Raw genomic sequence first — 15,941 nt, forward strand, 5'->3', positions numbered from 1 at the left:
AGATGAGTCTATGCTCAAATATGGAGGACAACCTGCTTTGAATCCATCTATGCAAGGCTTCAAACACATAAAAAACTTGCTGAATAAAACCTTGCCATCCTCTGTTACCTCTGTATCTATCTCCACCACACTTCCAGGTGACCTCTTCTCCACCTCTGCTTTTAAAACTATACAACATCCTAAATGTATTTTCCCAGTCACCATACAATGATTTCATGGCCCTTTGTTTTGCTTTCCACACTGTGGTATATTGCAGCTGGATGGGGTACAGCTCCTCCAAGTCAACTTTAAGCCTCTTTGCAGCAGTGTTTGGAGTCTTGGCTAAAATAGGACTAATCTTCTCTGTAACCCAAACCTGTGATGTCATCTTTGAAACTCTCTGTGAAGTGGTCATACATGTATGCTGGTGTGGTATTTGATTTACCCTTACTGTACTTCCATCAGGTTGTAGTCTGGCAGACAAGTACCATTTGCAAGGATTGCCACCACCATCATAACCTTTGCACCGAGCATAAAATTTCTTTCGGTCAGTCCACATAATCTTGGCATCAAACTCTTTTTTCACTGCATAGGTCCTGAAAGACATCCTAAACTCCTTCATGCTTGGCCACAACTTTCCCACCTCAATAACTGGGTTCTCTTTGTCATACAAACAAACCATCTCATTATCATCTGCATCATCCACATCATCTGCAGCCTCTCTCATCAGCTCTTCTTCATCCTCATTTGCATTTCTAGGGCCTATGTTACCATCAGCAGGCAAAGAACTGTCATCCTTCTCCTTATCTTTGTCATCAACTTGAATGCCAAACATTTCGGCCATATCAATGTCAGATATTGGTGTAATGACCAAATCTGTTTTTTCATTCAACTCTGCTACATTCCAGTCAACAACAATCTTCCTAGAACCATGGGTTCCCTCCTCTCCATCTGCATCAATCCCTGTATCTTCAGCTACTACAGTCGGTTCAGTCAACAATGCCAACATCTTCTTTTGTGAAACCCACTCATCATCTTCCACCTGTGCAGCCATCTTTGATGGCACATAACCAACTCTGGAATGAGTTTGCAGATCAATTAGCTCTGCATAAAATGTTACTTGTTTGCTTGCCCACCCTTCTTGCTGATCAATTTCAGCAACCATGGATTGTCCATCTTCAATTCTCACATATTCACCATTATAGTTATTGAAACGTTGCAGAGATACCTCTTGTTCTGGACCCCAAACAATACTCTCCCCAATTCTCTCCACAAAATTTCCCATGGCCTTCTCCTTCATGCTCTCCAATTCCTGGGGATCAACATCTGCAAATTCGACATCCAACCTCATGGTGGTACCTCTATCAATGTCTTGGACACTGCCATCACTGAGCTTGGCTTTACAGGGAAAAAATTCCACTATAATTGCGAATGTGGTGGCATAACCTAAACCTCCCCCTGTTTTGTCAATGGCAGGCAGCGGCGGCAGTGTTGGGGAATGTAGCAGAATTTTAAAATTTTCTACGCATCACCAAGATCAATCTATGGAGTCATCTAGCAACGAGGGAGAGGGGAGTGCATCTACATACGCTTGTAGATCGCGCGCGGAAGCGTTCAAGAGAACGGGGGTGATGGAGTCGTACTCGTCGTGATCCAAATCACCGATGACCTAGCGCCGAATGGACGGCACCTCCGCGTTCAACACACGTACGGTTGGGAAGACGTCTCCTCCAACTTGATCCAGCAAGGGGAAAGGAGAGGTTGATGAAGATCCAGCAGCACGACGACGTGGTGGTGGAAGCAACGGTGATCTCGGCAGGGCTTCGCCAAGCTCAGGGAGAGGGAGGAGTGTCACGGGAGGGAGAGGGAGGCGCCAGGGGCTAGGGTGCGGCTGCCCTCCCTCCCCCCACTATATATAGGACCCCTAGGGGGGGCGCCGGCCCTAGGAGATGCAATCTCCAAGGGGGGCAGCGGCCAAGGGGGGTGGAGTGCCCCCCAAGCCAAGTGGGGCGCCCCCACCCCTAGGGTTTCCAACCCTAGGCGCAGGGGGAGGCCCAAGGGGGGCGCACCAGCCCACTAGGGGCTGGTTCCCCTCCCACTTTAGCCCATGGGGCCCTCCGGGATAGGTGGCCCCACCCGGTGGACCCCCGGGACCCTTCCGGTGGTCCCGGCACAATACCGATTACCCCCGAAACTTTCCCGATGGCCGAAACTTGACTTCCTATATATAAGTCTTCACCTCCGGACCATTCCGGAACTCCTCGTGACGTCCGGGATCTCATCTGGGACTCCGAACAACTTTCGGGTTACCGTATACTAATATCTCAACAACCCTAGCGTCACCGAACCTTAAGTGTGTAGACTCTACGGGTTCGGGAGACACGCAGACATGACCGAGACGACTCTCTGGTCAATAACCAACAGCGGGATCTGGATACCCATGTTGGCTCCCACATGCTCCTCGATGATCTCATCGGATGAACCACGATGTCGAGGATTCGATCAATCCCGTATACAATTCCCTTTGTCAATCGGTACGTTACTTGCCCGAGACTCGATCGTCGGTATCCCAATACCTCGTTCAATCTTGTTACCGGCAAGTCACTTTACTCGTACCGTAATGCATGATCCCGTGATCAACCACTTGGTCACATTGAGCTCATTATGATGATGCATTACCGAGTGGGCCCAGAGATACCTCTCCGTCATACGGAGTGACAAATCCCAGTCTCAATTCGTGCCAACCCAACAGACACTTTTGGAGATACCCGTAGTGTACCTTTATAGTCACCCAGTTACGTTGTGACGTTTGGCACACCCAAAGCACTCCTACGGTATCCGGGAGTTGCACAATCTCATGGTCTAAGGAAATGGTACTTGACTTTCGGAAAAGCTATAGCAAACGAACTACACGATCTTTGAGCTATGCTTAGGATTGGGTCTTGTCCATCACATCATTCTCCTAATGATGTGATCCCGTTATCAATGAAATCCAATGTCCATAGTCAGGAAACCATGACTATCTTTTGATCAACGAGCTAGTCAACTAGAGGCTCACTAGGGACGTGTTGTGGTCTATGTATTCACACATGTATTACGATTTCCGGATAACACAATTATAGCAGACAATTATCATGAACAAAGAAATATAATAATAACCATTTTATTATTGCCTCTAGGGCATATTTCCAACAGTCTCCCACTTGCACTGGAGTCAATAGTCTAGTTACATTGTGATGAATCAAACACCCATGGAGTTCTGGTGTTGATCATGTTTTGCTCTTGGGAGAGGTTTAGTCAACGGATCTGCCACATTCAGGTTTGTATGTACTTTACAAATATCTATGTCTCCATTTTGAACACTTTCACGAATGGAGTTGAAGAGATGCTTGATATGCCTGGTCTTCCTATGAAACCTGGGCTCCTTGGCAAGGGCAATAGCTCCAGTGTTGTCACAGAAGAGAGTCATCGGGCCCGACGCATTGGGTATGACTCCTAGGTCGGTAATGAACTCCTTCACCCAGATTGCCTCTTGTGCTGCCTCCGAGGCTGCCATGTACTCCGCTTCACATGTAGATCCCACCACAACGCTTTGCTTGCAACCGCACTAGCTTACTGCCCCACCATTCAAAATATACACGTATCCGGTTTGTGACTTAGAGTCATCCAGATCTGTGTCGAAGCTAGCATCGACGTAACCCTTTATGATGAGCTCTTCGTCACCTCCATAAACGAGAAACATATCCTTAGTCCTCTTCAGGTACTTCAGGATATGCTTGACCGCTGTCCAGTGTTCCATGCCAGGATTACTTTGGTACCTTCCTACCAAACTTACGGCAAGGTTTACATCAGGTCTGGTACACAACATAGCATACATGATAGACCCTATGGCCGAGGCATAGGGGACGACACTCATCTTTTCTCTATCTTCTACCGTGGTCGGGCATTGAGCCGTGCTCAATCTCGTACCTTGCAATACAGGCAAGAACCCCTTATTTGACTGATCCATATTGAACTTCTTCAATATCTTGTCAAGGTACGTACTCTGTGAAAGACCAATGAGGCGTCTCGATCTATCTCTATAGATCTTGATGCCTAATATGTAAGCAGCTTCTCCAAGATCCTTCATTGAAAAACACTTGTTCAAGTAGGCCTTTATGCTTTCCAAGAATTCTATATCATTTCCCATCAATAGTATGTCATCCACATACAATATGAGAAATGCTACAGAGCTCCCACTCACTTTCTTGTAAATGCAGGCTTCTCCATAAGTCTGCGTAAACCCAAACGCTTTGATCATCTCATCAAAACGAATGTTCCAACTTCGAGATGCTTGCACCAGCCCATAAATCGAGCGTTGGAGCTTGCATACCTTGTCAGCATTCTTAGGATCGACAAAACCTTCCGGCTGCATCATATACAATTCTTCCTTAAGGAAACCATTAAGGAATGCCGTTTTGACGTCCATTTGCCATATCTCATAATCATAGAATGCGGCAATTGCTAACATGATTTGAACGGACTTCAGCTTCGCTACAGGTGAGAAAGTCTCATCGTAGTCAACCCCTTGAACTTGTCGATAACCCTTAGCGACAAGCCGAGCTTTATAGATGGTTACATTACCATCCGCGTCTGTCTTCTTCTTAAAGATCCATTTATTTTCTATGGCTCGCCGATCATCAAGCAAGTCAGTCAAAGTCCATACTTTATTTTCATACATGGATCCTATCTCGGATTTCATGGCTTCCACCCATTTGTCAGAATCTGGGCCCGCCATCACTTCTTCATAGTTTGAAGGTTCACCGTTGTCTAACAACATGATTTCCAGGACAAGGTTGCCGTACCACTCTGGTGCGGAACGTGTCCTTGTGGACCTACGAAGTTCAGTAGCAACTTGATATGAAGTTTCATGATCATCATCATTAACTTCCTCTCTAGTCGGTGCAGGCACCTCAGGAACATTTTCTTGAGCTGCGCCACTTACCGGTTCAAGAGGTAATACTTCATCGAGTTCTACTTTCCTCCCACTTATTTCTTTCGAGAGAAACTCTTTCTCTAGAAAGGATCCATTCTTGGCAACAAAGATCTTGCCTTCGGATCTGAGGTAGATGGTATACCCAATAGTTTCTTTAGGGTATCCTATGAAGACGCATTTTTCCGACTTGGGTTCGAGCTTTTCAGATTGAAGTTTCTTGACATAAGCATCGCATCCCCAAACTTTTAGAAATGACAGCTTAGGTTTCTTCCCAAACCATAATTCATACGGTGTTGTCTCAACGGATTTTGGCGGAGCCCTATTTAAAGTGAACGCGGCAGTCTCTAAAGCATAGCCCCAAAATGACAGCGGTAAATCGATAAGAGACATCATAGATCGCACCATATCCAATAGAGTGCGATTACGATGTTCGGACACACCATTACGCTGAGGTGTTCCAGGAGGCGTGAGTTGTGAAACTATTCCACATTTCCTTAAGTGTGTGCCAAATTCGTGACTCAAGTATTCTCCCCCACGATCTGATCGCAAGAACTTGATTTTCCTGTCACGTTGATTCTCAACCTCACTCTGAAATTCCTTGAACTTTTCAAAGGTCTCAGACTTGTGTTTCATTAAGTAGACATACCCATATCTACTCAAGTCATCAGTGAGGGTGAGAACATAACGATAGCCACCGCGAGCCTCAACACTCATTGGACCGCACACATTAGTATGTATGATTTCCAATAAGTTGGTTGCTCGCTCCATTGTTCTTGAGAACGGAGTCTTGGTCATTTTACCCATGAGGCATGGTTCGCACGTGTCAAATGATTCTTAATCAAGAGACTCCAAAAGTCCATCTGCATGGAGCTTCTTCATGCGTTTGACACCTATGTGACCAAGGCGGCAGTGCCACAAGTATGTGGGACTATCATTATCAACCTTACATCTTTTGGTATTCACACTATGAATATGTGTAACATTACGCTCGAGATTCATTAAGAATAAACCATTCACCAGCGGAGCATGACCATAAAACATATCTCTCATATAAATAGAACAACCATTATTCTCGGATTTAAATGAGTAGCCATCTCGAATTAAACGAGATCCTAATACAATGTTCAAGCTTAAAGCTAGCACTAAATAACAATTATTGAGGTTTAAAACTAATCCCGTAGGTAAATGTAGAGGTAGCGTGCCGACGGCGATCACATTGTGACGCCCCCGATTTGACCGTACACTAATCATACACGCAAACGTGTACGATCAAGATCAGGGACTCACGGGAAGATATCACAACACAACTCTACAAATAAAATAAGTCATACAAGCATCATATTACAAGCCAGGGGCCTCGAGGGCTCGAATACAAGAGCTCGATCATAGACGAGTCAGCGGAAGCAACAATATCTGAGTACAGACATAAGTTAAACAAGTTTGCCTTAAGAAGGCTAGCACAAACTGGGATACAGATCGAAAGAGGCGCAGGCCTCCTGCCTGGGATCCTCCTAAACTACTCCTGGTCGTCGTCAGCGGGCAGCACGTAGTAGTAGGCACCTCCGGTGTAGTAGGAGTCGTCATCGACGGTGGCGTCTGGCTCCTGGACTCCAGCATCTGGTTGCGACAACCAGAATGAAAGGAAAGGGGGAAAAGGGGGAGAAAGCAACCGTGAGTACTCATCCAAAGTACTCGCAAGCAAGGAGCTACACTACATATGCATGGGTATCAAATGGAGTAAGGGTATCACATGTGGACTGAACTGCAGAATGCCAGAATAAGAGGGGGATAACTAATCCTTTCGAAGACTACGCTTCTGGCAGCCTCCGCCTTGCAGCATGTAGAAGGGAGTAGACTGAAGTCCTCCAAGTATCATCGCATAGCAATAATCCTACCCGGCGATCCCCTCCTCGTATACCTGAGAGAGAGCGACCACCGGTTGTATCTGGCACTTGGAAGGGTGTGTTTTATTAAGTATCCGGTTCTAGTTGTCATAAGGTCAAGATACAACTCCAAGTCGTCCTGTTACCGAAGATCACGGCTATTCGAATAGATTAACTTCCCTGCAGGGGTGCACCACATACCCCAACACGCTCGATCCCATTTGGCCGGACACACTTTCCTGGGTCATACCCGGCCTCGGAAGATCAACACGTCGCAGCCCCACCTAGGCACAACAGAGAGGTCAGCACGCCGGTCTAAACCTAAGCGCATAGGGGTTTGGGCCCATCGCCCTTAGCACACCTGCACGTTGCGTACGCGACCGGAAGCAGAACTAGCCCCCTTAATACAAGAGCAGGCTTACGTTCCAATCCGGCGCGCGCCACTCAGGCGCTGACGTCACGAAGGCTTCGGCTGATACCACGACGCCGGGATACCCATAACTACTCCCGCGTAGATGGTTAGTGCGTATAGACCAAATGGCCAGACTCAGATCAAATACCCAGATCTCGTTAAGCGTGTTAAGTATCCGCGAACGTCGACCAGGGCCAGGCCCACCTCTCTCCTAGGTGGTCGGAACCTGCCCTGTCGCTCCGCCTCAAAGATCCACTCGCGGGTGCTCCACAAGCCGACCCGTCTTTAGTCACCATATGTATCCTGTAGAAAGTATATAGTAGTATACCCGTGATCACCTCCCGAGTGATCACAGCCCAGTAGTATAGCATGGCAGACGGACAAGAGTGTAGGGCCACTGGTGGAACACTAGCATTCTATACTAAGCAGTAGGATAGCAGGTAATGGTAACAACAGTAGTAACAAGGACAGGCTATGCATCAGTATAGGATTAACGGGAAGCAGTAACATGCTACACTACTCTAATGCAAGCAGTATAGAGAAGAGTAGGCGATATCTGGTGATCAAAGGGGGGGGGCTTGCCTGGTTGCTCTGGCAAGAGAGAGGGATCGTCAACTCCGTAGTCGTACTGGGTAGCAGCGGCGTCGGTCCCGGTGTCTAGCGGGAGAAGAGAGGGGAGAAACAATAAATATTTAAGCAAACAGATGCATAGCGATGCATGACATGACAAGTAGCGGTGCTAGGGGTGCCCTATCGCGGTATGAGGTGATACCGGTGTGGGGGGGAAACATCCGGGAAAGTATCCCCGGTGTTTCGCGTTTTCGGACAGATGAACCGGAGGTGAAATGTTGCATGTTCGCTATGCTAGGGATGCGTGGCGGATAAACGGGCTGCGTATCCGAATTCGTCTCGTCGTTCTGAGCAACTTTCATGTACAAAGTTTTTCCATCCGAGCTACGGTTTATTTTATATTAATTTTAAAAGATTTAAATCATTTTTAGGATTTATTTATTTAATTTAATCAACATTATCCAGAATAGTGTCTGCTGACGTCATCATGACGTCAGCATGACGTCAGTAGTTGACTTGGTCAACCTGACAGGTGGGTCCCACTAGTCATTGACTGATTAGGCTAATCAGGGGTTAATTAAGTTAATTAGTAATTAGATTAATCTAATCAGGATTAATTAATTTAATTAATTCTTTAATTAATTAATTAATTAATTAATTATCATTTTAATCAATTTTAATTATTATTTATTAATTCTTTTTTTTTTCGTTCACAGGGGGGTGGGCCCCGTTTGTCTGTGGCACAGTGGCCATACAGGGCGCGGACGACGGGTAACGGGCGCGGCCCATTCGGGCGCACGCCCAGGGGCATGCGGGCGTGGGCGGCGGACCTGGCAGGTCGCCAGGCCGGCGTGGGCGAGGCCAGCACGGGGCGGCCGGTGAGCGAGCGGCGGCGAGCTCGGCCCCGTGCGGGCGGGCGCGCATGAGCGCGCGGCAGGGCTGCAGGAAGGGGGGCACGAGGCGCGGTGCAGGCGGCGCAAGGCGCGGCGCCAAGGGCGGGCGAGCGGCGCAGAACAGCGTGCAGCGAGCGGCGGAGTAGCGGCCGTGGGCGAGAGGCGGGGCACACGGCGACGGGCGCGGCAGACGCGAGCCCGTCCGGAGCTCGGGCGTGGGGCGTACGGGGAAAGGGAGGCGCGCGGCGCGAGCGCCCGCGGGGTGCGGCCAAGGAGGCGGGGCCAAGCACTCCCAGGCGAAGCGGAGACGACGGCTACGGGCGTGGCCAGCGGACGGCCGGAGCGCGACGCGCGTGTGCGCGTGCGGGGCAAGGCAGAGTGCGGGCGAGGAGCGCACGAAGAGAGGAGGGAGTGGAGGCCGAAGGTGCCCTCACCGGCGGGGAGTAGGGTCCAGGGCAGTGGGCTCGATGGAGGTTGAGGCGGCGGAGTCCGGCGAGGGCGAGGGCCGTTGTGGAGGGGGACGGGGACGACGTCGACGTGGGGGAGCAGGACGGTGGGGAAGGGCGCCGGCGAGGTCCAGGCGGGGAAGGGGAGGCGACAGCGTTCGGCGGCGATGAGGGCGAGGCGGCGGCGTCGAGCCCGATCCGATTTGGATTGGGGTAGAAGGGGGCGCGTCGTGGGGGGGGGGGAAGTGGGGGGTGGCCGATTAGGGTTTCCCCCCTGGTGGGGGTAATGGAGGGGGGGGGGGGGTAGCGGGCCGGCCGGCTGGGCCTGGGGGTTGGCCCAGTTGGGCCACGGCCCAGGGGGGTTTCTCTTTTTTTTTGGTTTTGTTTCCTGTTTTCCTTTTCTTTATTTCCTCTTCTGTTTTAAATTATTTTAAATTACTTAGGCATTTTATAAAAATGTGTTTGTTACACCATATTGACCTATGTAAAATATGGCATCTCCCGAACATTTTTGTTTTAAATTTTGAAAAACTTTTATTGTTTGCTTTGATTTTGAAATTTGAATTCGAATGGGATTGAATCATCGCGAGGTTTACAACAGTAAGAGTGGTGACGAGGCATCATTAGCAGAGGTTACTGTAGCTTGATTATCCGGGTGTTACAAATCTCCTCCACTACAAGAAATCTCATCCCGAGATTTAGGAGGTAGAAGGAAACAGTGCAGGGTATTCATCGCGAAGACGATCCTCGCGTTCCCAGGTGGCTTCGTCTTCAGAGTGATTCGACCACTGGACCTTGAGGAACCTGATCGCCTTCTGACGGGTGCGGCGTTCAGCTTGGTCGAGAATGCAGACCGGATGCTCTTTATAGGAGAGGTCCTGTTGCAATTCGAGCACTTCATGATCCACCGCTCGGATTGGATCCTTGAAGCAACGGCGGAGTTGTGACACATGGAACACATCGTGAACCTGAGAAAGGTTCGGCGGAAGCTCCAATTGATATGCTACCTTTCCACGCCTTTCGAGAATAGTGAAGGGACCGATATAGCGAGGAGCTAGCTTGCCCTTGATCCCGAAGCGGTGAGCACCCTTCATTGGTGTAACTCGAAGATAAGCCTTTTCGCCAGGTTGATAGACCATGTCTTGGTGATGACGGTCATACTGACTTTTCTGACGTGACTGAGCAGTCTTGAGATTCTCGCGAATAATGCGAACTTGTTCTTCGGCCTGTTGGATAATATCCGGACCAAAGAGTGGACGCTCCCCAGTTTCTGACCAGTTCAGAGGGGTTCGACACTTTTGTCCATATAACACTTCGAAGGGGGACATCTTCAGACTAGCTTGATAGCTATTATTATAAGAGAACTCGGCATATGGAAGAGATTCCTCCCATTTCTTGCCGAATGAGATTACACAAGCTCGAAGCATGTCTTCGAGAACTTGGTTGACACGTTCAACTTGCCCTTGTGACTGCGGATGAAACGCAGTACTGAAAGATAAGTGAGTCCCCATAGCTTCTTGGAAACTCGCCCAAAACCTTGAAGTGAATAAGCTGCCACGGTCTGAACTGATAACCAGTGGGATACCGTGAAGTGAAACAATTCTGGCCATGTAGAGAGTAGCAAGCTGACTAGCCGTGATTGTCTCTTTGACCGCCAGAAAATGGGCAACTTTGGAAAGCCGGTCAATGACGACAAGAATAGCATCATTACCTTTCTGCGATTTGGGAAATCCAGTGACGAAGTCCATTTCAACATGGTCCCATTTCCATTCAGGAATAGAGATAGGTTGCAGAGTTCCAGCAGGCTTTTGATGCTCTGCTTTGATTCGGCGACAAACGTCACACTCAGCAACATAACGAGCAATGTCCTGCTTCATATTAGACCACCAGAATCTTTGACGAATATCCTGGTACATCTTTGTACTACCAGGATGGATGGACAGAGGCGTATCATGGGCTTCTTGCATAACCCTTTTAGTCTTATCCAGGTTTTTCTTTGAACATGGTACCACTAGGCGGCCTTTGAAATACAAGGCGCCATCGTCGGCGATCGTGAAGAATGAGGGCTTTCCCTTTTTGAGGTCGCGCTTAATCTTGAGGACTTCATCGTCACATTTCTGTATCCATTTGATGGTGTCCACAAGATCTGGTTTCGCAACCAGGGTATTGAGAGAACCCTTGGAAACAACATGGAGGTTCTGTTTGGGGAAACCTTCGGGAGGGGGAGCGAGTGATCCCGGGGGAACAATATGGAGGTTCAGCCTTCTAAATTCTTCGGTAAGCGAGGGCTGAACTTTGTGGACCTGGAGGTGGTTGCAGTAAGACTTGCGGCTCAGGGCATCAGCCATTACATTAGCCTTGCCGGGGGTATATGATATATCCACGTCAAAGTCTGCAACAGTCTCCATCCATCTTTGCTGACGGAGGTTCAGGTCTGGCTGAGTAAACAGATACTTCAGACTTTGGTGATCGGTGAAGATCTCGCAACGATTACCGAGAAGGTAGTGCCGCCACTGCTTCAGTGCATGAATGACAGCAGCAAGCTCGAGGTCGTGAACTGGGTAGTTTTCTTCGTGAGGGCGCAGTTGACGAGAGGCATAAGCAATCACTCTGCGCTCTTGCATTAGGACACAACCTAATCCTTGACGGGAAGCGTCGCAGTAAATGACGAAGTCCTTCTTAGTATCAGGTGGAGCAAGTACGGGGGCAGAAGTCAACTTGTCTTTGAGCGCCTGGAAACTTTCCTGACACTTGTCTGTCCAGTCAAACTTGACACCCTTATGCAACAGATTAGTCAGGGGTCTGGCAATCTTGGAGAAGTTCTCGACGAATCGACGGCAATAGCTGGCGAGGCCGAGAAAACTTCGGACTTGCTTCACATTCTTTGGAGGAGTCCAATCGAGAATAGCCTGAACTCGTTCAGGGTTGACGGCAATACCATTCTTGGAGATGACATGCCCAAGATAGGTTACTTCGGGGAGCCAGAATTCACACTTGGAATACTTAGCATACAGTTGATGCTCTCGAAGTTTTTCCAGCACAAGACGAAGATGTTCAGCATGTTCCTCCTTGTTCTTGGAAAATACAAGGATATCGTCCAAATAAACCACGACGAACTTGTCGAGGTAATCCATGAATATATAATTCATCAGACGAGAGAAGGTGGCTGGAGCATTCGTTAAACCGAATGACATGACGGTGTACTCGTATGATCCATACCGAGTCACGAAGGCAGTTTTTGGGATGTCCTCTTCACGAACACGGATCTGGTGGTAACCCAACCTCAAGTCGAGTTTGGAGAACACTGATGAGCCAGCCAGTTGATCATAAAGATCATTGATTCAAGGAAGAGGATATTTATTCTGAATGGTAGCTTGGTTTATAGGACGGTAGTCTTGGACTAATCGGTTTGTCCCATCCTTCTTCTTAACAAAGAGAGAAGGTGCTCCCCAAGGAGAGCAACTTGGGCGAATGAAACCTTTGACAAGAGATTTGTCGATTTCCTCCTTAAGCTCAATGAGTTCATGCGGCGGCATCTTGTAGGGTCGTTTAGCTATAGGGGTAGTGCCGGGTTTCAAGTCGATGATGAATTCGACAGCTCTAACAGGGGGAATCCCTGGAAGTTCTTCTGGGAAGACATCTTGGAATTCACGAACGACGGGAATGTTTTCAATGCCCTCGAGTGGTGCAGCGCTCAACGCATTCAAGGCATAAAGTCATGCCTCGGCGTTCTGAACTAGATGAGCTTGGTAAGCTATTATTTCGTCAGAAGGGTGTAGCAGATGGACGACCTTAGTGGCGCAAACTATAGAAGCAATATGCGCTTTCAACCAATCCATTCCCAGAATGAGGTCGATGTTAGACGACTTCAGGATAATGGGAGAGGCATAGAATTCCAGCCCTTCGATTTCCACGGGGATATCGATGCCAACCAGTGAGGTTTGACATTGTCCCACGGGGGTTTTTACCAATACCGAAGTGTTCATCTCCTCACATTTAACGTCATGCTTGTATGCAAAATCTTCTGACATGAATGAATGTGATGCCCCTGAATCGAATAAAACAGATGCAGGTACTGAGTTTACGAGGAGTGTACCCATCACGGTAGCAGGCTGGTCTAGAACTCCATTGAGATCAACATGGTTGGCATGAACACGACCATAAGACTTGGCACTATTGTTGCGAGGCTGGTTGCTTCCACGGCCAGTTGCTGGGAGGGCCAGTTGATTCTGGTTTTGATTGCAATCCCTAGCACGGTGACCTGGCTGACCACACTTGTAGCAGAGGCCATTATTGGGAGTGGGAACAGGAGCTTGTGGTGGTGGAGCTGGAAGTCTTGTCTGCCTAGTTGGAGGAGCAGGCAGACGAGGTGCAGCATAGGACTGCCTTGGGGCAGGTGCATCCGGCTGGTACATGCTGTTGGGATCCATATCTTGCGCTTCTGCGAGGACGGGCCAGAAGATGAGCCCGTGTCACGGCTGCGCTTGTGAGAGTTCTGGTATTCCTGCAGACCAGTTTCGGCGTTGATGGCTTTGTTCACCAAGGTGGCGAAATCAGTAAAGTCATGCACTAGAAGTGCGAGCTTGATGTCAGCTTGAAGGCCATCACGGAACTTCTCCTGTCTGCGTGCATCAGTTGCAATTTCCTCTTCAGCATAGCGGGACAAGTCCAGAAACTCCCGCTGATAAGCTTCCACAGTTTTATTGCCTTGGGTGAGGTTGCGGAACTCACGCTTCTTCCGGTCCATGACTCCCTGAGGAATGAAGCGAGCACGGAAGGCAGCTTGGAAGTCTGGCCAGGTGATGATTGTTCCAGCTGGCAGAGTACGCCTGTGGCTGTCCCACCATTGAGCCGCGGGTCCTTTCAGGAAGAAAGAAGCAAAGGTGACATAGCTGGCAGGGGCTACATCAGCAGACTCCATCTCATAGGTGATGTCACGGAGCCAGTCATCAGCATCCAGAGGCTGAATTGAGCTGCGGTACACGGTTGGGTTGAGGCGCATGAAATCTTGCAGAGTCACTTGGGTTGGCTGCTGGTTCATATTGGGGCGAGGAAACTGAGCCATAATATTCTCCATGAACTGGCGATTCATCTCAAGCTGTTGGATCATGCCAGTCATGTACTCAGGCGGTGGTGGGGCGTTGCCACCACGACCACGACCACGACCACCTGGTCTAACCATCCTGCTAATATAAAACAGGGGTAGTTCAGTATTGAGAAATTTGCAAAGACGAGAATCATTCATGATGAAACATGCACAATGAAAGCAGCACGATAGATACTACATAGTAGTCGGCATATCTTACAAAAGAGATCATGCATGGAGTTCGTTACACAGAGTTTGGTACATAGACTAAGACATCATAGGCGGCACGCAGGCTCGCGGCGAATGCATCTAACACTAACAAGCAAGTCTACATCAGTCCCACGCGGTACTGCGGAGGTAGGTGTAGCCCGACAGCTGGTAGTGTGGCAGCGGGTACACCACGTCGGCAACCTGGGGGCTGCGGGTACTCTGGTGCAGAACCTGACGCTCAAGTGGCAGAAGAGGACCAAGGGCGGGAGAGTAGCCTCCCACCTCTGGCCAACCGACACCCTGGGGCATCACGGTCCTGGCTGGGTAGATAGCAGAACGCGACAGCTCCCCAGATCCGACGAAGGGGTGCAACATCGTCAGAGCACGGTAGAGGTGCTGACGAGTGGTGTACAACTCGTGGCGAAGAGCTCGGTTAGCTCGATCCAGCCCATCAGCATGCAGAACCAGGTTCTGATGGTAGAAGGGCTCTCGGGTGACAGTGGAGTAGGCAGCAGTGTAGTAACCCTCCGCACCAACATCGGATGCGATAGCAATGTGCCTGAAGGGGGAGGTATCCAACTCCTGATACTCTCCACGGAGACGTGTCAGAGCAGCATAAGCAGCATCGTGGACCGCCATATCGATAGTCACTCCAACACCATGAGCAGTGTGCAGCACGGTAGTGGAGTCATACTCCCGAGAGTAGAGGTGGACGATGGCACGGTACTGCTCCTGGTTGAAGTCCTGATACTCCTCATAGACGGTGTACTCAGGGTGCCAGCGATAACCCAGATAGGTCATCATCTCAGCTAGCACAACAGGTGATCCCGAGGCACCAGTGGCCGTCGTGTGACGCACGACCTGCCTCGTGGGTTCCATCTGAAAACAAAGATGTTTTCACAGGAGTCAAATGACAATGTGGATAATGTTCAAGTACTACTCTAAAGAATAACTAGGGCTTATCCAACTTTGGGGTGAACGTGGTCACGGGATCCTAGTGTTAGAGTTAGTAAAATCGTTTAACCCGAGTAGAAGAGGGTTCAGAGTCCCAGAGTAAGGATCGAGGAGTAAAAGATTCTAATACCACCCAGATGGCGACGTGGGCCCGTAAGGCACACAGCCATGTTAGTAAAAGGTTTTGTAATGTCTAGACTCGACTTCGGCCAAGGAGTGTGGAAGGGGATTTCCTACAGGCAGTCGGCTCTGATACCAACTTGTGACGCCCCCGATTTGACCGTACACTAATCATACACGCAAACGTGTACGATCAAGATCAGGGACTCACGGGAAGATATCACAACACAACTCTACAAATAAAATAAGTCATACAAGCATCATATTACAAGCCAGGGGCCTCGAGGGCTCGAATACAAGAGCTCGATCATAGACGAGTCAGCGGAAGCAACAATATCTGAGTACAGACATAAGTTAAACAAGTTTGCCTTAAGAAGGCTAGCACAAACTGGGATACAGATCGAAAGAGGCGC

The 15,941-nt window shown here is 49.1% G+C and overlaps 1 pseudogene; it reads right to left on the reverse strand.

Moving 5' to 3' along the window:
• Positions 1-426: 426 nt before the first annotated feature.
• On the reverse strand, positions 427-8,743 carry LOC147971438 (uncharacterized; annotated as a pseudogene).
• Positions 8,744-15,941: the final 7,198 nt, after the last annotated feature.

Source organism: Triticum urartu, chromosome 5A (assembly GCF_056163025.1).
Source record: "Triticum urartu cultivar PI428250 chromosome 5A, HENAU_Tu73, whole genome shotgun sequence".
NCBI classification, from domain to species: domain Eukaryota; kingdom Viridiplantae; phylum Streptophyta; class Magnoliopsida; order Poales; family Poaceae; genus Triticum; species Triticum urartu.